We start from the raw sequence: 24,149 nt of genomic DNA on the forward strand, positions 1-24,149 counted from the left end.
TCGGTACAGAGAGACTGAGATCAATGTGTACTTTTCACATTTATACGGGGCTTTTCTGGGGAAACAAACATTTATTTTCTGTGAACCATAACATGTAAAAGTAATCCTCATCTGACAAGAACATCATCGCACCAAACCAGTGACCACACAATTCAATTTCATTAAACTGAGAATGAAACCAATGGAGGTGAAATCACCTTTGTTTCAACAAAAAAATCTTAAGAAACAGATTTGTTTAAAAGAAACCAAATACACAAAGGGACCCTCTCTTGGACCCATCCAATTAACCTCAATATGAACTTCATATTTTCTGCGGCGAGGAGCTGCATTTGTCATAGTTTCTTCTTCGCTTATTGCTACCAAAACAAGTTTATACTCCGCATCTCCTCCTCGATATTCTTTGCCTCTGTTGATCAACTCGGCATGAAGCAAGTGATCCAACCGTAAGTTTGTCTTGGATCTGCCGTTATGTTGACTTATGGCTTTATCTGCAAAGTCTAAGAGGCGAGGGTGGTTCAAGTTCCATTCCCGAAGAGCATCATCATCACCATGATTGTTGCCGATACGTACCAAAATGAGCAATACCAAAAGAAAGGTCGTCATCATCCAAAGATATCTAGCAGCAGTAGATGAACATTTATAATAAAAAAAATTTGATCTTAACTTTTTTTCTGTTGTTTTCTTTTTGTTCTTTGGACTTTCGAACATGGCTGCTTGTGGATAATGAAGCCTCTTTGTCTGTATCACTATTCACTAGTAATTGGAGAATATAAAAGGGTTAGGATCTTATAGAGTATAATAACAACCAGAGATCTGTATTAAAGGACACCGCATAAAATTTTCATTCATTTCTAAGATATTGTTGACATGTTTGCATTCCGCAGAATATAATGAATCAATTGCATGCATATAATGCGCTGCACGCACAGTGAATTCTTTTGGTGCTTTGCAAAATGAGCAATACCATTTATGCCTACGGAAGAAACTGAAATAGTCTGGTATGGTCATTAGCATTGTCTATCCTATTATTGAATTCATAACTTAGCAAGCATAAGTTCTTTCCATAAGAAACCCCTAGGTACAGTTGTCTCCATTTTTCTGAAGTTGCATTACCAGATTGAATAACAATACTAAACTATAGCATAAGCAACTTTAAACTCCAGTTTCAGTACTATAGTTACAGAACATCTCACACACACTTAGCAAACTATAATGTTATAATGTTCTGTGTAAATTCTATTGTACTGTGCACTGAATCATTGATATACAGTTCACAGTTACAGCAGCAATACAGAGATAATAAATTCATACATATACTGGTTGTATCTATTACCTCACCACGTTGAGGACCTGTACCAGTCTCAAGGCACGAAAAGAGAAAAATCAAATTCTACACAATTGAGACACCTACCTTGGAAGGTCTATAAAATGCAACTTACAGGTTCAGGTTCATTTTGCAGTCAGATAAGATTGATATCAATCATGGAAAACCAAAGAAAACCAGTTCAAATGTAGAATCAATTATAGGATATGACACAGTATAAGACTATGAGCGGACATATCAAGCAAAATAATATAACGCACACCACAAAAATATAAGAGATATTTCTTTATCAGTAGTACTAATTTGTTGAAGAAATCACTAATTGAGATTTGATATAAAAATTTACCTGAATTTAAACCCAAAATCAATGGAGATGCGGAAGTGTGCTCTTAATTTGATAACCCAAAAATCAAAAACCACAAACAACAACTTGAGATTTTCGAACCATAATTTCCAAACCCTAAAATCAAATTAATGTAAGATTCAACGAGAAGGACAAATAGATTTAACTGAGAAATCTAACAAGAACGAATTTGAGACATAGATCGAGAGATCTACATCTCACAGGGGAAAATAACGAACGAACGAGATTTAACTGAACAAAGTTTTTCCGCAGAAGAGGAAGAAGATGAAGAGAAAGTAGTGAGAAGCTGAAAGAAGCGATGTAATCGAGAAAAAGAAGGGAAAATGATTTATTGTGTTTCTGGGCGCAAGATAGTTAAATTACCAATGGCACAATCGACACCGTTGATGAACCTGCTTATTGGGGACGGCTAAAAAAAATACGTCCCCGTTAGTTGACCACAAGTGACGGCCGTAGAGGAATGTCTCAAGAAAACAAAAAAATAAAAGTCCGGGAGCCAACCATTAGGCGTTGACCGAGTAGTTGACCCTTGTGTAATCGCCACTTAGTACTATAATAAAATATCATAGAGGAATGTCTCAAGAAAACAAAAAGAAAGAAAAATCCAGGAACTAACCATTAGGCGTTGACCCAGTAGTTGACCCTTGTATAATCACTACTTAGTAGTTAGGCTTTTGCACATGTTGTAGATATTGAAACCTCATTGTCCGTCTCACTCTGTCTTTTTCTCTTTTTTATACCAACGAGGAAATATGCGTTATGCCGGGTTGGATACGCTGGTGGGGCCAGTCCGACTACCTGGATCCGGATAAGGGTCTTGACTTGGCTTTCTTATATAAAAAAAACAAAACAACTCTAGGAATAGCTGAAGATGAGCGTCCCAATAACTACCTTCTGTAGTAGATGAATATTTATAATAATCTTTTGATTTTTTTAACATTTCTTCTGATGTTTTCTTTTTGTGATTTAGTCTTTTGGATATGTTGTAGATAATGAAACCTCTCTATCTATCTCACTCTGTCTTTTTCTCATTTTTGATACAGAAGAGAGACTAAAGCAAGCGTATCTAGACCAATTAATTAACCTAAAATGAGTTATATTGAACCTTTCAATGAGTTTTTTCAGCTTCACGGTTTCTTTCTCTTAAATTAAAATTCAATCAAACTAAACATTCGACTCAGTTGTTTTATTTCAGATATTATTGAAAAAGAAAAGATTTTGTTATTATTATGTACGGACATGAGATCTATTATCATAAGAACATCCACTCCTAAATTTTTTTTTTTGAAGCATGTATATATTAAAAGGAACTAACTAGAGTCACTTAAGCATGTATATATTTTTTTGAAGATTACACTGGGCAAAGTAATTCCCATAGAGTCACTTAAAAAAATTTGAATAAGAAAAGGCGGATTTGTTTGATCCCATATCATTGTCGAATATTTTCCTTCTTCGCTTTTATCTGCTGCAAAGTTTGTTATACCATCCGCTGCTTGGTTGCCTTCTTTATAATTGTGTTGAATGTGGCAACAAGGTATGTGGCGCATTCTTTGTTTGATTTCTGCAATCATTTTTGATATATACCAATGAGCTTCCGCTGATGTGCTGATGAAGTGCATGACATTCTCCGTGTCCGTTTCAATTATCACTCTAGGCCATTGTCTTTCCATTGCTATTCTGGTTGCTATTACGGTTGCACATGTCTCTTCCGTTAGCGCAGTAGTTAAACCTAGAGATTGTGCAAGAGCCATAATGGTTTATGCATTCGAGTCCCTGCAAATGAATCCCGCTCCTGCCATACTTGGTTGGCCTCTAGCATCCCCATATGTGTTTATTTTTATCCAACCTGAATCCGGAATAGACCATCCAACTTGAATGATTTTAGTTGTTCTTATCTGACTGGCCCATTCAAATTCTTATTGTTGTGCTAGAGTTGTCCTCATGATGTTTTCATGGTGAGATTGGGATTGGTTGAAGACCAATACATTTTTGGTTGTCCATAGTGCCCAGAAAAGAAAACAGAAACTTGTGATGGTGGTTTTATCAGTAGAAGATTGTAATATATACAATATGGTTGTTTAAGGATATAAGGTGGTTGGATGGTTTTTATGTTGAAGATGGTTTGTTGGTATGCGGTTTAAGATGTTGGTCCATGCCGCAATTGCCACAGGACATTGAATAAGCATGTGTGAATCCGTTTCTGGGTCAGAGTTGCATCTGGGGAACATGTTTGAATTGGTGAGGCTGATGCGCTGTAATAAAGAGAAGGTTGTAATCCTTCGTTGATAGCTTTCCACAAGTAAATATCAATTTTTGGAGGACATGGTAAGGTCCATAGAAATTTTGTGGTTGGGAGGGGTGTTATGTGTAAGGACCCTCAAGCTCGTCAACGTTATTAGACCAGTCAAGAGACGTTTTAGCCGATAATAACTCGATTATTTTAACACGAACGTTAATTATGAGAAATTAATCCAACAATGATCTAGATACGAAACCGTTACCATTGGATATATCTCGGAAAGTTATGCGAAATGGACTATTCGAACGTGTCAATCGGATACCGTACGAAGAAGGTATCATCAGATAAAGTATAAAAGGCAAAATAGTATTTTTGCAACATAAATGTGTGGCTTCCCTTATTTCCAATGGGTGTCTTGTAATTTTGGTGTGGTCGTGTCAATGCCCAACCGAGAAGATAAGTTCGTTTTTTTTCTTCATTTGTTTTTCTTTTCTTCTTTCTTCTCTTTCTCTGTTTCTCTGCGACTTAAGAGATTGAGTGTTCGAGTTAAGATTTTGAAATCGATTTATGAAGGAAGATTTCATGGTATGGTTGTTTCTAGTGGTGTTGATGTTGATTAGCTCTGAAGAAGAAGAAGAAGAAGAAGAAGAAGATTAAGAAGAAGATTAAGTTGTCGTTGTAACGAAGTTAGGGTTCTGTGAATAAAGTTTAGGAATTCGATTCGGTGAAGTTTATGAAGATATTTAAGGACTAGTTGGCTGATTTGTTCGTGATGGTGGTGTTGAATCAGGTTTTGATTCAAACTCAGCGGAGGAGGTAAATCGAAGAACTATGGTTTCTCAGAGGATTATTTAGAGGTTCAATTAATGATGAATAAGATGGGATTAAAGATGGGTTTTACCTGAATTAGAGTTTGAGGTTGAAGTATAACTTAAATCGATAGTTAGGGTTTGATTGTATTTTTGAGGCTGAAGATTTGAATCAGTTGAAGAAACTGGGATTTGATTTGGTAAATAAGAAGGTGATGAAATTGTTAGGATTGTTGAGTTGGTTGTGGTATGAGCAAAGCAAGGAGGTTAGAATCATATGCCTTACTACTAAGAATTTGATAGAAGATGATAGCCTGTTGAATCAATTCAAGTAAGAAGAAGTGATCTTAATTAGCTAAAGTGGAACCAATTGAGGTAATTATTTCTCTGAATTAAATTAGTAAGTTATTCGGTTCATTTGTTGAGTACTTGTGCTAAGTGAACTATAACGGTGCAGGTGAAGATTGTGTTACATATGGGTATGCGCTGTGATGAATGTTGTGTTTTTGATGGAGTTGAGATGTTATTGGTTACATCCGGTGATATCAGATTGATTTGCAGTTCATTGAGGGACATGAACTGAGTTTGGTAGTGGTGCTGTAATGAAGCCACAGGGTTAGTGATGAACAAGTTGTTTGGAATGTTTTATGGAATTGATTGAAGTGATAATGATGCTGCTGTTAGAGAGTTATGTTGGGTGTTGAATGTGTGCATGGGATGATAGTTGTAGGACTATAATTAGTGTTTGTTGTGAAAGCCTAAAGCTGCAATTGCAGGTAATTAAGATGTAATTATGTTTGTAATTTCATTCTGAAATTTGTTTATGAATAGACTGAAGTTTATTCGAATAATTCTATTGATGTATTATTAGTTTGAAGTTTCACCTGAGATAGAGTTATAGAGTTAAGAGTTTTTGGTGTTGCACCATGAGGTGCAGTTCAGCTTTTGGCCTTGAGTTAGTTTTGCTGACTCGGTTTCTGAATAAGTTGAATCAGTTTAACTCAGTTGACCGGACTTGACTCGGTGGATTTTGATTCGTTGACCGTTTAACCCTGGACTTGACCTTGGACGGACGTGGACTGTTAGTTGAACCCTTTGACCGTTTGATTAACTTGAATGGATTGGGCCTTAGGTTAATGGGATGGTCTAATGGACTGAGACATAGGGCTATTTTTCCTAGTTTGATGGACTTGACTCATAAGGAGTCTGAATTAGTTTTTGGTTCCTTCTATGAAAGTGTAGATGTTTATAAGACTTAGATATTGGATTATAGAACCTATCTAATAGAATTAGTAAACCTTATATAGACTTGTATGATTCTTGTGTGAGCCATTTCGGCTAGATTCTTAAACTTCTTGTGTGATTAACAATTAGTTATTAACAACGATCGATTCAAAGGATGAATTAGTGGATCGTGGATCTCGAGGTAGGCGAGGCTTGTCATCAAAAGAGGTGGGATACTTTAACTCTTTTGCAACCATTGTTGTTGTTTCTTTTATAAAAGTATTTGTTTAACAAACTCATGCATTTCCTGATTGTGTATTCCATGCATTGTTTATTTTAAATTTCGAAAGTACTGTTGATTCTTTTAATCTTTCCATTTCCTAGAAAGGAATTGTAATGCTTTGTTTGTCTTTATGATTGTCTTTGGGAAATGAGAATTTCAAACTATGGTATATCGGATACGCTCCTTCGTTATTTTACCTTTGTGATTTATTCGGTGTGGAATTTGCATCAATATTACGGGTGTGTACATTCACCCACAGACTATCTAGGTGGTACGGCCATCAATATTACGGCGTGTAAATATCGCCGCAGAAAGTTATCAGGTGTGTAAATGTCACCGCAAAAACTAAAGAAGAAGTTTAGGTCCATATACATGATTGTTCATTTCAGTGGTTTTATTATCTTTTAATGTTTGGGAAAATATGCATTGTTTTCCAAATCGTGCCAATGATTTCTTAAAAGTTAAATGTTATTCCTACGAGGCACCCCTTTTAGGGATGATGTGCTCACCCATTCCCTAAAAGGGAATTTTTGATGAATTTTTGATGTCACCAGATCGATCTTCACCGCAATAATATTCTTACCGAGTAAAAAAAAAGTGCTCACCCATTCCCACTTTTAGTTTCAGTGACAGATCAGAGTTGCGCAGCGAAGGCTTCGAGGAATTGAGTTTGTTAGTTGGTTAACTTCTGGTATGTTATTATGTTGTATATTCTATTTATAAACCAAATGACTATTTTATATGTATCATTGAGAGGAGTTCTTGTATATATATATTTCAGAGCGGGGCGAGTTTTTAGGTTAAGTTTCTGTAGCAGATTTCTTAATTGTATGTTTAAGTATTTGATTTAGATTCTTAGTGCCTCTTTATTTAGTTAATCTCTTGGATTAGTCAGCTGCTAGCTTAGGGGGCGCTACAGTGTTGGTATCAGAGCTCACTATTAGATCTTATATGGGTAATGATAGAAATAGTCAGTGCCAGTTAGTGAAATAGATTAGTTCAGAACTGGGTTGAGTTTGTGAGATAAATCTTAATCACTAAAAGCTATTAATAATTAAAAGATTTATTTAATTGATTGATTGATTTGTTTGTTTGAATTGATAATGAAGGAAAAAAAAAATAGGGTACACCAATAACTTTAGATAATAAGGATTTAAAAATACTTAATCAAAAAGTATGAACAATAGACAATATAATATTATAAAAAATAGTAAGACTAGTGTTATTGATAGATCTTGTAAATCACATAGAAAGTTACCGAACACATTGACTTATATGAAAAGTAAGGAATTTATAATTACATAAATGTTAACAATATTTTTGGGACTTAATAATATTTTGTAAGAATAGTTAGATCATAGTTCGACCATCAAAGTTAATAATAAAAATATTATAATAGTAATTATAAATGATAATAAAAGTAATAATAATTTTGATAAGTAATGTTAGCATTTCTCAATCAGTATCATACTGATTTTAATTTAACTAAAATTTCAATATGGATATATAACGATAAAAATAATAATTATGATTAAATAATATGAAAAATTATTTGCACTTATCTATGAGTAAGTTTCGTAAACCAAATTAATTACAAATTATCTAGACTAAGTGAATTTCTAAAATGAAATAATATATCCGCAGTAGTAATAATAGTATGCGAACAATTAGGCTGATAGTAAATTTATAATAGATAATATTGGAAAATTTTATATATGGTAGTACATTAAGTTAAAATTATGAAATATTGTAAATTGACATAAAATCGAATTGGAATTACCTACATTGGTAAAAGGTAATAAATAAAATAAAATTTTGATGATTAAATTTCTTAAAATGATGTGAACTATTCATATTTTACAACGCAAAAGGTTAGGTTACATTAGTTAAGATAAAAGCTAAAGACTAATTAATATTAATAAATTAATACTTAGTTAATCTAGCACTGGAGAATAGTGAAGGTTGTGTTTTCTCTGTTCATAGGAAGGCATTGTTGGGATTGGCCAACCTTGACATGGCAACTGCATTCAGAGATGACCGGTCATAGAAGTTTAGTATAATTCTTTAGGAAACCGATAATTATATTTTCACTCAGAAAGATTCGTAGGAATCTCCTTCGTAATTAGAGATACACGTCACATAAAATAGAAATTGGTTTTTTCAACCTAGAGCCACAAATTTTAGCTGTACAAAGCCATTTAGGTTTGTGTTTGGTTTTATGTAGTTTACGCTTAGGCAAGAGATGAGATTATTCTTTAAGGTAGGGAGTTTTTGAATACCAGAAGGATGGTTTGATTTACGAGGAAGAAAATGTATAAGGTGGGGAGAATATAAGGACCCTCAAGCTCGTCAACGTCATCAGACTAGTCAAGAGACGTTTTAGCCAATAATAACTCGATTATTTTAACACGAACATTAATTATTAGAAATTAATCCAACAACGATATAGATACGAAACCGTTCCCATTGGATATATATCGGAAAGTTATGCGGAATGGACTACTCGAACGTGTTAAGCGGATACCGTACGAAGAATGTATCATCGGATAAAATATAAATGGAAAAATAGTAATTTTGCAACATAACTGTGTGGATGCCCTTATTTCCAACGGGTGTCTTGTAATTTTGGTGTGGTCATTTCAATACCCAACCGAGAAGATAAGTTCGTTTTCTTTCTTTTCTTTCTTCATTTGTTTTTATTTTCTTCTTTCTTTATTTTTTCTTCTCTTTCTATGTTTCTCTGCGACTTAAGAGATTGATTGCTCGAGTTAAGATTTTGAGATCGAGTTATGCAGGAAGAGTTCATGGTATGGTTTTTTCTGGTGGTGTTGATGTTGATTAGCTCTGAAGAAGAAGAAGATTAAGTTGTCCTTGTAACGAAGTTATGGTTCTGTAAATAAAGTTTAGGAATTCGATTCGGTGAAGGTTATGAAGAGATTTAAGGACTAGTTGGATGATTTGTTCGTGATAGTGGTGTTGAATCAGGTTTTGATTCAAACTCAGTAGAGGAGGTAAATCGAATAACTAGGGTTTCTCAGAGGATTATTTAGAGTCAATTAATGATGAATAAGATAGGATTGGAGATGGGTTTTACCTGAATTAGAGTTTGAGGTTGAAGTATAACTTAAATCGATAGTTAGGGTTTGATTGTATTTTTGAGGTTGTGATTTGAATCAGTTGAAGAAGCTGGGATTTAATTTGGTAAATAAGAAGATGATGGAATTGTTAGGAATGTTGAGTTGGTTGTAGTATGAGCAAAGCAAGGAGTTTAGAATCATATGCCTTACTACTAAGAATTTAATGGAAGATGATGGCCTGTTGAATCAATTCAAGTAATAATAAGTGATCTTAATTAGCTAAAGCGGAACCAATTGAGGTAATTATTTCTCTGAATTAAATTAGTAAGTTATTCGGTTCATTTGTTGAATACTTGTGCTAAGTAATGGATATAAACTGAATTGTGCTTTAGAGAATTGCTCTGAAGGTGCAATGGATACCAGTGGCTGTTAGAGACGTGTTGTTGGTGGCTGGTGTTGTTTGTGTTAGATCTAAAGTGTATATAATAGGTGGTGGCAGTTAAGGATGGTTGAATTGGTAGTGTTGATGAGTTGGTCTGGAAGTGAACTATAACGGTGCAGGTGAGGATTGTGTTACATATGAGTATGTACTGTGATGAATGTTGTGTTTTTGATGGAGTTGAGATGTTATTGGTTATATCCGGTGATATCAGATTGATTGGAAATTCATTGAGGGACATGAACTGAGTTTGGTAGTGGTGGTGTAATGAAGCCATATGATTAGTTATGAACAAGTTGTTTGGAATGTTGTATGGAATTGGTTGAAGTGATAATGATGCTGTTGTTAGAGAGTTATGTTGAGTGTTGAAGGTTTGCATGAGATGATAGTTGTAGGACTATAGTTAGTGTTTGTTGTGAAATCCTAAAGCTGCAATTGCAGGTAATTAAGATGTAATTGTGTTTGTAATTTCATTCTGAAATTTGCTTATGAATAGACTGAAGTTTATTTGATTAATTCTATTGATGTATTATTAGTTTGATGTTTCACTTGAGTTAAAGTTATAGAGTTAAGAGTTTTTGGTGTTGCACCATGAGGTGCAGTTCAGCTTTTGGCCTTTGCAAAGGCTTTGGCCTTGAGTTAGTTTAGTTGACTCGGTTTCTGAATAAGTTGAATCAGTTTAACTCAGTTGACCTGACTTGACTCGGTGGATTTTGATTCGTTGACCGTTTAACCCTGGACTTGACCTTGGACGGACGTGGACTGTTAGTTGAACCCTTTGACTGTTAGATTAACCTGAATACTTGGGCCTTAGGTTAATGGGCTGGTTTAATGGACTGAGACATAGGGCTACTTTTCCTACTTTTATGGACTGGACTCATAAGGATTCTGAATTAGTCTTTGGTTCCTTCTATGAAAGTGTAAATGTTTATAAGACTTAGCTATTGGATTATAGATACTATCTAATAGAATTAGTAAACCTTATATAGACTTGTATGATTCTTGTGTGAGCAATTTTGGCTAGATTCTTAAACTTCTTGTGTGATTAACAATTAGTTATTAACAATGATCGATTCAAAGGATGAGACAGTGGATCGTGGATCTCGAGGTAGGCGAGGCTTGTTATCAAAAGAGGTGGGAATACTTCAACTCTTTTGCAACCATTGTTGTTGTTTCTTTTATACAAGTGTTTGCTTAACAAACTCATGCATTTCCTGATTATGTATTCCATGCATTGTTTATTTTAAATTCCGAAAGTACTGTTGATTCTTTTAATCTTTCCATTGCCTGGAAAGGAATTGTAATGCTTTGTTTGTCTTTATGATTGTCTTTGGGAAATGAGAATTTCCAACTATGGTATATCGGATACGCTCCTACGTTATTTTACTTTTGTGCTTTATTTTCGGTGTGGAATTGGACTTACGGGTGTGTACCTGATATGTTATTATGTTGTATATTCTATTTGTAAACCAAATGACTATTTTATATGTATCATTGAGAGGAATTCTTGTATATATATATATATTTCAGAGCGGGGCTAGTTTTTGGGTTAAGTTTCTGTAGCAAATTTCTTAATTGTATGTTTAAGTATTTAATTTAGATTCTTAGTGCCTCTTTATTTAGTTAATTTCTTGGATTAGTCAGCTGCTAGCTTAGGGGGCGCTACATTAAGGTTGTATGGTTATCTTGTTGGCCTAAACAGTTGTATCCAGAAGCAGCGGTATATTTACCGGATTTTTAATATGGTTAGATAATTTTATTTGGGTTGTTGTCCAGGGGAAGGTGGATATTTATAATATGTGGTATTGCATCAGGTGGTAGGTTGTGTAGATGATCATGTCTCCAATTATGATTAATATGGTCAATTATATCAACCACGGTTTGGATAGGATAACAATGGGATGGATCAAGGTTAGGAAAGTGAGGTATCCAATTATCTTGGATGGGGGTGTCTAAACCATTTCCTATGCGATGAAATAACTGTTGTTTTACAAAAGGTATAAGGGATGCCATTTGCTTCCATTGTGGGCTGGCAGTAGAAGGAAAGGTGAGCGTACCTTGAAAAATTTGTTGATGTTGGAGGTACTTCTTTTTGTATATACCGGTGCAGATGGAACGCGGTTGATCGTGAATATTCCATAATCTTTTCATGAGTAAATCTTTATTGTGATGGCTACTTTTTTTGATTCCGAGACCTCCTTTTGATATCGGTGTGTGGAGTTTGCTCCATCCTAAAGGGTGCAGTTTTCTAACAGAGGAATCATGCCCCCAGAAAAATTCCTTGTAATTCGGTCGATTTTTTTCTGGACATGAGTGGGGAAAATTTGTGTTTGCATAAGGTGGTTGGAAGTTGGAGTTAGGGAGTTTTTAATGATAACTAACCTTCCGGCATGTGTAAGGCATTTTGCCATCCATCATTTATCTTTACGATCTATCATTTGAAGCAAAGGTTCGAAGATATGACGGGATGTTCTCCCGTGTTTTAATTGGACTCCGAGATATATAGGAGGGGTTGAAGAGGTTGGCATGTTTTAAAATTGGTGTAGAGTATTTATATCTTCTGGCAGTAATCTCGGATGGTGGATGATTGTTGATTTGGATGTGTTGATTAATTGTCCTTCTGATGATCCATAAGATTAAAGCATCTTTTGGAGGTGGATGTTACTTTCTTGGGAAGATCTGTAGGTGATTAGAATATCATCTACATACATAAGATATAATATGGGCGGTGCTTTTGTGATATTCCGAGACCTCGAACCATCTGTTTGGCTTCCAATTTGGAAATATTTGTTGATAGAATTTCAGCACATACAATGAAAATGTATGAAGATATGGGATCACCTTGTCTTATGCCTCTCGTTGGTGTGATGAAACCATGAGGGGTGCTATTGATGTTGATGGAGTAGGTGACTGAGATGATACATAACATGATATAGTCAACAAAAATTTCGGAAATCCCAATTTGGTAAAGGCTTTTTTAATGAAACCCCAGTCAAGGCTATCATAAGCCTTTTGGATATCTAGCTTAAGAGCAATTTTGGGTTCTTTGGTGATGGCTGAGGTTTTGATATAGTGGAATAGCTCTCTTGCAATTGCGATGTTATCATGAATTGAGCGTTCAGGGACGAGAGGCGCTTTGACACGGGCTTATTAGAAATGGGATAAGGGGTCGAATGCGGTTGAACAAAATTTTTGATATGATTTTGTAACAGACATTGCAGAGACTGATAGGTCTGAATTGAGATGGTTTTGTCGGGTGGTCCACTTTTGGAATTAACGTATTTTTTGTGTGGTTCATGAGAGGGTGGATAATTTAAATAATTAAAAAAACTTCGAACCATAGATATTATTTGTGTGTGAGTGGTATCCAGAAAACTTTGAAAAACTTACTTGTGTAACCATCCGTCCCAGGGGCACTTCTGAATTGATGGAGAACAAAGTTTGCTTGATTTCTTGCACCGTGATTTCTGCTGTGAGAGAATCACATTGTGTGGATTTTAATTTTGGTGTTATTTCCTGAAATAGCTTTTCATTTATTATTTTGTTCGGAGCTGTGTATTGATTTGTGAAATGGTCCAGGATTATCTGAATTACTTGATCTTTATCGGAATTCCAGTTGTTTTGCTGATCTTGTAATTGTTGAATGTTGCTGCAACTTCGGTGTATGGTTGATTTTGTGTGGAAGAAGGTCGTATTATTATCTCCTGATTGGAGCCATTGTATTCTAGATCTTTATTTCCAATGTGGCATGACATTAAAGTAAGATTAGGTGTCGGTTCCGTACCTCTTTTTATAGATTTAGCCAATATGCTAATTCCTCACCATTATGAATGGCGCATGGATGTCGTGCCCTCTGTATTTGCGTCGTTGACTTGCGAAATAGAGTTGGAAGATTCCCAAATGTGTTCTAGTGGTGATTATCTTTAGCTGAAGGTCCAGAGCAGGTTCATCGTCACTTTGTTGAGTCCAGGTAGAATCTACAATTTGCTTGAGATGAGGGTGCGTTAACCATAAATGTTCAAATTTGTAATTGTTTTGTCCCTGCCATTCAATTGCTTTGGTGCGCAAAAGGATGGGTGCATGATCGGATGCTATCCTCCGAAGATGAATGACGGTAGCATGAGGATTTGCGATGCGCTAATATGGGGTTGCAAGAGCTCTATCTGATCTTTCTAATATATTGTCTTGGCCCTGCTGATTGTTTGTCAAAGTGTATGGATCTCCACGAAATCCTTGGTCGATGAATCCCATTTTATCTATCATTATGAGGAACGGCTAAGTCTCGCTGTAGTTGACTTGTCTTCCCCCTTTCTTCTCCGATTGGTTTGTTACTTCATTAAAATCCCCTATCAACACCCATGAGGTTGAGTTGGTTGTGTTGGGAAAAAATATTGGGAAATCCTACCAAAAATCAGTTTTTGCCGCTGGATGTGGAAGACCGTATATTCCTGTGCAGAGCCAAGGTTGTGCTGGGCCTTGTGGAGTGACAAGGATGTGGATGAAACTCTGGGATTGAGTTAGCACTTGAATGTTTAGGTTGTTCCATATGAGACATAGTCCTCCTCTTCTACCAAATCTGGGGACTGAGGTTAGGTTTTAGAATTGAAGGGACTGAGCTAGGCTTGACATGTGTCTATCATTAGCTAAAGTTTCTGAAAGGAATAGTATATTGGGTTTGTATAAAGAGATTATATCTTTTAGGTGTTGTATTGTGGTTGGGTTATTGATGCCCTGGCAATTCCAGACCAAAATGTTCGTATTTAAGAACCATGTTTTAGGGCATACGAAATGATTAACCCAACTAGGGTGTGGTGATAAGGGGTATTCAATGATAAGTAATTACTTAGATTCCCTCAATGAATTTTTTAATTTACATATTTTTATTTATTTTATCATTTAAAAATTTTAATTTTTTTGATTTTTTTAAAACTTGTTTTCTTTTTGTTTTTTTTTCTATTTTTATAAAAAAAAAATTAAAAGAAAAAAATTGATTTCTTTTCTAAAAAATACTTCAATTAAAATAGTGTGTTGTGAACAAATAAATATTAAAAAAATTATTTTTTTTTTAAAAAAGTACAAAAAAATTATTTTAAAAAACTTAAAGTTTTTATTTTTAAAATAAAAAAAAATTTATTATAATTTTTTTTAAAAACTTAAATTTAAACTTTTTTAAAAAATAAAAATATAAGTAAGGGTAGTTTTGGTATTAAGCAAAGTATATGAATAAGGGGTTTTTAAGATTACTATCTAATAATCTATTTTTGTCTTTATATATTATGCCCCGAAATTTTCATGTATGCCCTAAAACATGGTTCATATTTAAAGTTGAGATTAGAAGATGAGAAAATTGATGAGTCTTTGGGTTTTGAATGATGTCCAGTAAATCAGAAGGTAACAGAACTAGAATGTGAACTAGAATGTAGGTGGGATTGCTAATAGGCTGTAGATGATTTTAGCAATTAGGTTCTGGGCTTGAGAGGGTAACAAAAATAATATGTAGGTGGGGATGACTAATGGGCTTTAGATGATTTTAGCACTTAGGTTCTGGGGTTGAGAAGATCGGAGAGATAAGGAATAAAAGGAAGAGATTCAGAACTGAACCGGGGGTGAAAGAAAAAATTGCTAACTCTGATTGTTTCTATGTGTTTTGGGTTATTATAGGAAATCAACAGAGGAGCAATATTAAGGTTTGGAACGGCTGCTGGGCTGGCAATTTTTCATGCGCCCTTGGATTCGGCCCGTCAAAATTAATGTGTGATTTAGGATGGTAGGAAATATAGATGTGGTAATGGTCAACTGAATCGTAAACAAAAACTATTGATGGAATTAATTAGGAACTCTAAGGTATCGTATCTGGGTATCTCATACCTCATGGTGAAAATGAGTATGGTTTTGTGCAAGTAGGAAAGGATACCAGGGCTGACAATTTATCCGGCGCTCTTTAATCATCGTCAATGATAGTGCGTGGCTTAGGATGGTGGGGAACTAGGTGCCAACAGAGAGGTAAAGGTCCATATATGGGGATCATAAGAGAAATGCACTCGGTGTCAAACGAGAGGTAAAGGTTAATATATGGGTATTCACAATAAAAATGCAAAACTGGGAATACTCACAGGGAAAACAAAAACTTTATGACCCATTACTATGTTGTAGACTTTTGAAAAGTTACGAACTACAAAAAAAAAAAAAAAAACAATAATTAAAACTGGTGGTGCTATTAACAGCACAAAAACACCACTCTACTCACAGCTCAGGATATCTAAATCCTACATCTCTCAAATGATGAACCCTTTTATCCAACGATGAGTCCTGGCTGAAAACCATGAACCAACATTCTTGCAACACCTAGCATTTGAATGGTGAATAGAGCTTTAAGTAGAGAGATGAAAATATTTTCCGATTTAAAACTTAAGGTAACACATCAACTTAAACTCATCAAATTAAGTCTAGAGGTAGACACATCTCCATCTACACCAGATAAAAGGAAAAAAGGAACTTTTATCGTCTCCCCTTGAATTTTTAATTATAAAACACTAATGATTGCTTCTTTTTTATTTTTTTTTCTCTCTCATATATCTCTATCTTTTTGTTTTTCCTGATAATAATTCTAAGACTTGAAGATGCAAAAATCTACAATGTTGCCGGAAACCAAGCGGTGCCGCTGCACCAACCAGATCGATGATACAGAATTCATCAACCGATCTACTTCAGATCACTACTAACAATCTAATTCCTTTTATATCGATCCAATTCCATCGAAACTAGAAATGGAATTACAATAATAACAAGAAACTGACGAACAAGAAGATCGACATCAAACAACGTCGCTGATAGCGGGGAGAAATCAACAAATAACGATACAACAAGATACCATCTCGATGATTATGTTAGAGAAACTATAAGATAGTCCCACATTGCTAACTCTTTAGCCTAGATCTTAATATATAAGGTGTGGAGCCACTCCACTTATTTCCAATTGGTTTTGAGTTGGAAGCCCACACACTTTAAACATGGTATCAGAGCTAGGCCCGTATGAGAGTGGAATGAGAAGTAGACCCAAAGGGATACCCGTCCACCCGTACAGAGGTCCATGTTGTAGTGGCTTTCCTCCGCCCTACACGTGGAGGGGAAGCATGTTGTAGAAACTATAAGATAGTCCCACATTGCTAACTCCTTAACCTGAATCTTAATATATAAGGTGTGGAGCCACTCCACTCATTTCCAATTGGTTTTTTTGAGAGTTAGTATAATGTTCCAGTAGTGTCATGCCCCATGGGTTTATTTTCATGACACTGGATCACATTTAAAACATCGAAACCATCCAGGAGCCATTCTCGCTCCTCATGTTCCAGTAGTGTCATGCCACAGATGTTTATTGTCATGACACTGGATCGTGTCTGTTTTAGTGGAAGTTGTATGGACAAGAATAGTCCACATGTAACTCTTTTCTTGGGTCTTATATTTACCAAATGAAGAAAGAGAATTTAATGAATCATCTTCTATGCTAATGAAAACAGAGAGTGAGAAGAACTTATCAAGTTCCCACTTCTCCATTAACAAATATCATCAAAATCATATCTTTTAATCACCGAAAAACAAACAACAGTTGGTATCACAGGCAAGATCAATTGAATCTGATCTTGGTAGTAGGATTTCCATCAAAACCCATCAATCAAAAATCAAAAAATCAGCAAAAATAAATTTCTCAAAATCTAGATCCAAAAAATCAAAAACCCAATTTTTCAATCAAACTTAAATCAAATCAATGGGTAGTTCTAGCAACTCAAATCTATATATTCAACAACCATCAATCCCAATTTTTCATGGAGAAAATTATGCTTTTTGGTTCATCAAGATGAATACTTTGTTCATGTCACAATATATGTGGGAGATTGTACAAAGTGGGTATGATAAAATTGAAGATACATCAACTCTAAATTAAGACCAAAAGAATTTACTTAAGGAGAGTAGGAAGAAGAATGCTAAAGAATCCATGTACATCCAACAAGGAGTTGGAGACACTATTCTACCAAGAGTAATTCATTTTTCAAAAGCTAAAGAAGCTTGGGATATTATTCAAAAGGAGTATGGAGGAAACAAGAAGGTAAGAGAGTTGAAACTTCAATCATATATAAGAGATTTTGAAAATCTACATATGAAAGATAATGAAACGTTGAATGAGTTCTCTTCTAGAGTTATTGAAATTGTTAATCAAATATTGATATGTGGTTAGAAGATGGAAGAAAGAAGAATTTGTGAGAAGATTTTAAATTGCTTACAGGAAAAATTCGAACCCATTGTGGCGCTTTTGGAAGCAACAAGAGATCTTTCAACATTGGATTCACAAGAGTTATGGTCTCAATTAAAAGTGCATTTCAATAAAAGATGAACTTGGACTCAAAAAATTCAACAATAAAGAAGAAAGAGTTCAAGGGTAATACTTCATCTAACTACGAAGGAAAGGGAAAATGGAAGAAAGGAGGAGCAAGCTCCAAAAACTACACAAAGAGTGATTCTTCACAAGCACCAAGATGAAATTTTCGCAACAAGAATGGTCATTTGGAGAAGAATTTTTGGAACAAAGAAAAACCCTAATGTCATCATTGCAAGAAGTATGGACATTTGGATAAGGATTGTAGGTAAAAAGGTGAAGAACAAGCCGGCAGAGAGGAAGAGAAAGAAGAAAACCAAAATTTATTTTATGCTTTTCAAAGTGCTATGGTGACTCCCAAAAGAGAAGTGTGGTTTGTGGATAGTGGTTGTACAACTCATATATCCTGGTGAGAAAATCTTGTTTGTTGATATGGATACATACGTAAACTCTCTTGTGAAGATGGGAGATGGAAACATGGTTCAAGCTAACGGAAGAGGTACAATTTGCGTGCAAACAATCAATGGAGCAAAATACATTAAAGATGTGTTATATGTTTCGGATTTGGCACAAAACTTGTTAAGTGTCGGGAAACTTGTGGAGCTTGGATATGCGATTCATTTTGAATATGGATATTGCGCCATTTATGACAAGAAGCACAACACCAAGAGGCTAGTGATGAAGAGTATCAAGATGTAGAAGAATATGAGCTTCCCAATTGTGTTTGAAAATGAGAAGAATGTTGCATTGAGGATGAAAACCATTGATGAAACATGGTTATGGCATAAAAGACTTGGGCATTTGAACTTCAATAGTCTCAAGGTTCTTTCAAACAAGAACATGGTGCAAGGACTTCCATAACATATCAACCACAAATATGGAGTGTGTGAAGGTTGTGCACTTGGGAAACAACATCGCCGACCATTCCCAAAAGGTGTAGCATGGAGAGCAAAAGAACTACTTGGTTTGGTACATACCGATGTGTGTGGACCAATGAAGACATCAACTCATGAAGGTAATAAATACTTTATCTTATTCATTGATGATTTTAGTCATATGACTTGGGTGTAATTCATGAGAAAAAATCCGAAGTTTTTAGCATCTTCAAGAAGTTCAAGAGCCTTGTTGAAAATCAAAATGTTAACTACATCAAAGTTTTGAGAAGTGATAGAGGCAAAGAATACAACAACAAAGAGTTTGATAAATTTTGTGAAGATGAATTATTAGAAAGGAAATTAACCGTGGGTTATACTCCTAAACTAAATGGTATTTCTGAGAGAAAGAACCAAACCATGATGGAGATGGCGATATCCATGCTTCATGAGAAGGGTATTCCTAAAGTGTTTTGGGCCGAAGCCGTCAACTTGATGAATAGGTGTCCAACAAAAGTCGTATGGGATAAAACTCCAATTGAAGCATGGGTGGGAGAAAGGCATCGGTAAGACATCTCTAAGTTTTTGGTAGTGTGTGTTATTCTCAAATTCCAAAGGTGAAGCGAACAAAGCTTGATGAATCAAGTGAGAAATGTATACTTCTTGGATATAGCTTCCAATCAAAAGGTTATAGGTTGTATAAATTGAAGAGCAACAAAATGATCACAAGCCGTGATGTTTTGTTCGATGAAGGAGCTTTATGGAATTGGGAAGAAGGTAAAATTGAGAAGAGAACCATTATTGTTGATGAAAAGCAAGAGAAGTCAGCAACAAATGAAATCGAAAAGGTGAAGAAAATGAGGAAGAACTACCTCAAACACCACCAAATACAAGACAAGGAGCATCTCCAAGTACTAGTGCATCAACATCACCAACACCACCTCCAAAGAAGATGATAAGGTTGAGCGAAGTGTATGAAACATGTAAATTTTGTACGATTGAATCGGAAAATTTTGAAGAAGCATTAAAAGAACCGGTTTGGATAAAAGCTATGGAAGAGGAAGTTTTTGTCATTGACGAGAACGATACATGGGAGAAAGTAGCAAGGACAAGTGACAAAGAAGTTATTGGTGTGAAGTGGATCTACAAGATGAAGTACAATATGGATGGATCGGTTCAAAGGAAAAAATCAAGATTGGTGGAAAAGGGATACTCACAACAACCCAGCATCGACTACATTGATACTTTTGCACCGATTGCTCGTCTTGACACCATTAGAAAGGTTGGTTACTTTATCAACTTGATGTAAAATATGAATCTTTGAATGGAGAACTCCATGAAGAGGTCTATGTAGAACAACCACAAGGTTTTGTGGTGGAAGGAGAAGAAGACAAGGTATACAAGTTGAAGAAAGATTTGTATGTCCTAAAGCAAGCACCAAGATCTTGGTATAGTAAGATATATGGTTACTTCAAAAGGAAAAACTTCAACAAAAGCATGAATGAGCCTACACTATATGTGAAAACACAAGGTACGTCTATTCTCATCATTTCTTTATATGTTGATGATCTTATCTTTACAGGTAATGATGTTCATATGATTGAACAATTCAAGAGAGAAATGATGATAAAATATGAGATGAGTGACATGGGTTTGCTAAAGTACTTCCTTGGTATTGAAGTTCACCAAAGTGAAGATGGATTGTTCATTTCTCAAAGCAAGTATGCCGAAAAGGTGTTGAAGAAATTTGGTATGCTTGGTTGTAACCCCATATCTACACCACTTGTAGTGAATGAGAAACTCAAGAAGGATGATGGAGGAAGAAAGGTTGATGAGACTTACTATAGAAGTCTTATTGGGAACTTATTGTATCTTATGATGCGTGTGTAACCACAACAAATTAATTGAGATATTTCCCACTAATTAACTGGTAATATAGCGGTAGTAAGAGATCGCTCCCACAGAGAGCTGTGTAATTGATATGTTATTTAGATAGAAAAATAAGATAAAACAAAAGGGGGTGGATTATAAGATGGATAAGAAGACAAAAATAAAGAAAAGAGTTGATCAAGGAATCCTTCGCCGTTACCAAGCGATAACTGTATTAGTATACTTATCTATCTTCGCTAGAACCATTCATCACCAACATTAGGAAAGAAGATGGCGTAGTGCTATCCTCAAAGTCCCTTGTGTAACCGGATACCGAAGCGCTCGCGTATCAAGTTCTATCAAACCGAACCACCAAGTAGTAGCACACTCAAGGTGTAACCCAGCGGAAGCTTTAAGTTATGTGAACTTAGGTTGATCCCAACAATTAGACTCTTACAGCAAGGTCCACTTACTAGTTTTATGTTATTGTGTTAGATAAACCATGAGACGAAGCCGCATGGCTAAGATTCTTTTTAGAAGACATTCCTCTTTGGCATAGGTCTGTGCCAACTTTATCTATACAATGTGATAATCAAGTTGCAATGCCTAATGCTAAAAACAACAATCATATATAATGGGAAGTCTATCGCATTTGTCGAGAGACACAATACCATGAAAACACTAATCTCAACAGGCGTTATTTCCATTGAATGGATAAAGACCAAAGAGAATCGCAGACCCTTTGAAGAAAGGTTTATCCAAGGACATAGTTAGTAATGCATCAAAGAGGACGGAGCTTATGCTCATTAATAAATATGCCATAAAGGATAGTTAACCTTGCTGACTAAAGATCCCAAGATTAAGGTTTGAGATGAGACAAAATGTGTGGTGGGTTAAGGTAAACACTATCAGAGAATTTCATTATCTGTCATTTCCTTATGGTGCAGACGTGATAGTGTAATTGCATGTGGAGGATGACTTTTAAATAAGTTTCAATAAGTTTTATAGTTTCAATTTAGGATTGGAATGGGGTCTAGCAATAAACACTCTTGATGAAATTCTCCTATCTAAATAAGGAAGTGGGTCGTTTACTATGAAAATTGAGCTGATTCTCTAGAGTATTCTCAGAAACGGGATATGTCCAGGGCCAAAATGGACCGAGCGACACGAACTTGACAACACTTCGAGAGATATCACGCGTGTCTATTATCGCGAATTACACCAAACGATGGCAATTTTAGAGTAGTTTGGGAAATTTCTCACTAAGCAAAAGTTCAGACCTTATGGACATCTCTTTCCTATAGTGGTATTTTTCGCTTTCGGTTTTCTGACTTTTTTATTAGTATTTCATTAATGTGGGGGATTTTTTGAGGAACTAAGATTTATTTTTTTTGTTTTATAGTTTTTGTGGGAATGGAACTTAGAATCTTAGAGTCTCCAAGTGCACCATATCATTTTTACTATTCATGAATAAACCTTTAGTCCCATATAGTGGAAACTAAAGATAATACCTCTCCATAAATATAGAATATTTCCAGCCTAAGAGTGGTCGTTGGGTTATACAAACTTTTGCGCGAGGAATAGTTTTTGGTGGCTGGTTGGTGCAACCAAATATTTCACACATGTGCGGTGATTCGGTACGAAGCACGCACGCCTTTTTCCATCAATTTGGACGGTCCGGGCTCGGGTTGGGCTGTGGGTATGTGTCAACCAAGACAATTTTTTTTGATTTATTTCCTTTACTATTTAAAAAAAATCAAATTAAATTTTTTCTTTAATGTGTTGGGCGTCTGATGAGATTTATTTTCTTTCCGTTTTATATTTATGTCGATATAATGTGCAATTATTTGCTTAGATTTTTTTATCGTTTTGAAAATTTTTGATTTAATGAAAATTTATTCTCCATTTAATTCTGGTTTATTCTCTCATATTAAGCACTTAATGCACATAATTTTCTAATTATTTGGCACTTAATACACAATTATTCTCGACCTTCTCTCTTCTCCCTTGTATAAGCCAATCGATATTTTAATTCCAAATTGTGTGTAGAAGAGGTTACTATCCCTTTTATTTTTTTCATGTATGATCTCTTAAATTTCGTGTCATTGATTTAAATTTCGTGTCATCGATATTTTATAGTGCTTGCAATGGGCGATTTTATCTTTGATACAACTTCACCACAGGGTATAGGCATCAGTCATTTTTGAGTCGTACCGGTGAACTATAATGCTAAAAACAGCTTGTGATCAAGTGACTCTGTCTTCTGTTTTTGTTCTCATTGAGTGTTATCCAAGTTTTTAGAAATTTATTCTTAACACCATTACTTTCCGTATTTTATTATTGAAGTATTTTGTTTTTGTGAGGGTAAATTACGCAATCGCCACGTGTCATTATCTCAAGGGATGATCTCATGATGAGACGATAACAAATAAGTACCAGATCATAATCCAGAAAGTAATTTCGTCTGCATCGAGACGCCGGCTACAACTCTACATGAAGGACGTGTGTAAGGAGTGGTCTAATCAACTCAGACGGTCAAATCTAAAAAGGAGGACATTTTATGAAGAATCAGAAGAGACGTGAACGAGTCTATAACATCTTAGAAGAGATCCTACGACATATACTATAGCCCGAAGGTGATGCAACACGAGGTTACCTGAGAAGAGCAGCACGATGGTGTACAAAGCGAGATAACTCAAAGAGGAATCCAGCGTACCATCATGAGGGATATTATAGAAGCTCGTTCGAAGTCCTGGGGAGATAGACGACAAACTCCATATACTCGGCGAGGACAAACCTTCACGAGTCTTATTTTGTCTATAAATACCAGTCCATGTAGAAGGAGATGGACAACTTATGTAATCTTAGATGGTATTTCTATAGAGAATTCATGAGGAAGATCTATATAGAGAGGGGGTGAGAAATCTAAGAGATATATAGCTCCTTCAAGGGTAAGACCTATAATCATAAATAAATAAAACATCTTCTTTCCCATGGACGTAGGTCTTCATGGCCGAACCACGTTATTTGCTTGTGTCAATCTTTACTTCTATGCCATTTACATCTTGTTTATGAATGAATCTTGAGTGTTAGTAGCTTTCTAGTCTTTAGATGTTCTTGGGTGTAGTCATCAGAAAAGATGCAACTACATTTTGACCCTAGAAATAGGGAGGTATGAAGATATAATCTACCTCCCTAGTAACAACTCTATATTATTTTCATAATCCCTTTAAAAAGGTGGATTTCATACCAGTGTGTAGAGTTCTGTCAAGATTCAT

General features: G+C 35.3%; 2 long non-coding RNA genes across 2 annotated transcripts; one reads left to right on the plus strand and one right to left on the minus strand.

Moving 5' to 3' along the window:
• Positions 1-112: 112 nt before the first annotated feature.
• LOC113302405 lies at positions 113-1,954 on the minus strand. The gene is made up of 2 exons (XR_003336870.1): positions 1,671-1,954; positions 113-753 (listed from the first exon to the last, which is right to left on the minus strand). It is a non-coding gene; the product is annotated as an uncharacterized LOC113302405 (long non-coding RNA).
• A 2,404-nt stretch (positions 1,955-4,358) lies between these two features.
• LOC113302167 lies at positions 4,359-5,621 on the plus strand. Its single transcript, XR_003336678.1, has 2 exons — positions 4,359-5,111; positions 5,194-5,621. It is a non-coding gene; the product is annotated as an uncharacterized LOC113302167 (long non-coding RNA).
• Positions 5,622-24,149: the final 18,528 nt, after the last annotated feature.

This window comes from Papaver somniferum, chromosome 8, assembly GCF_003573695.1.
Source record: "Papaver somniferum cultivar HN1 chromosome 8, ASM357369v1, whole genome shotgun sequence".
In the NCBI taxonomy this organism is placed as follows: domain Eukaryota; kingdom Viridiplantae; phylum Streptophyta; class Magnoliopsida; order Ranunculales; family Papaveraceae; genus Papaver; species Papaver somniferum.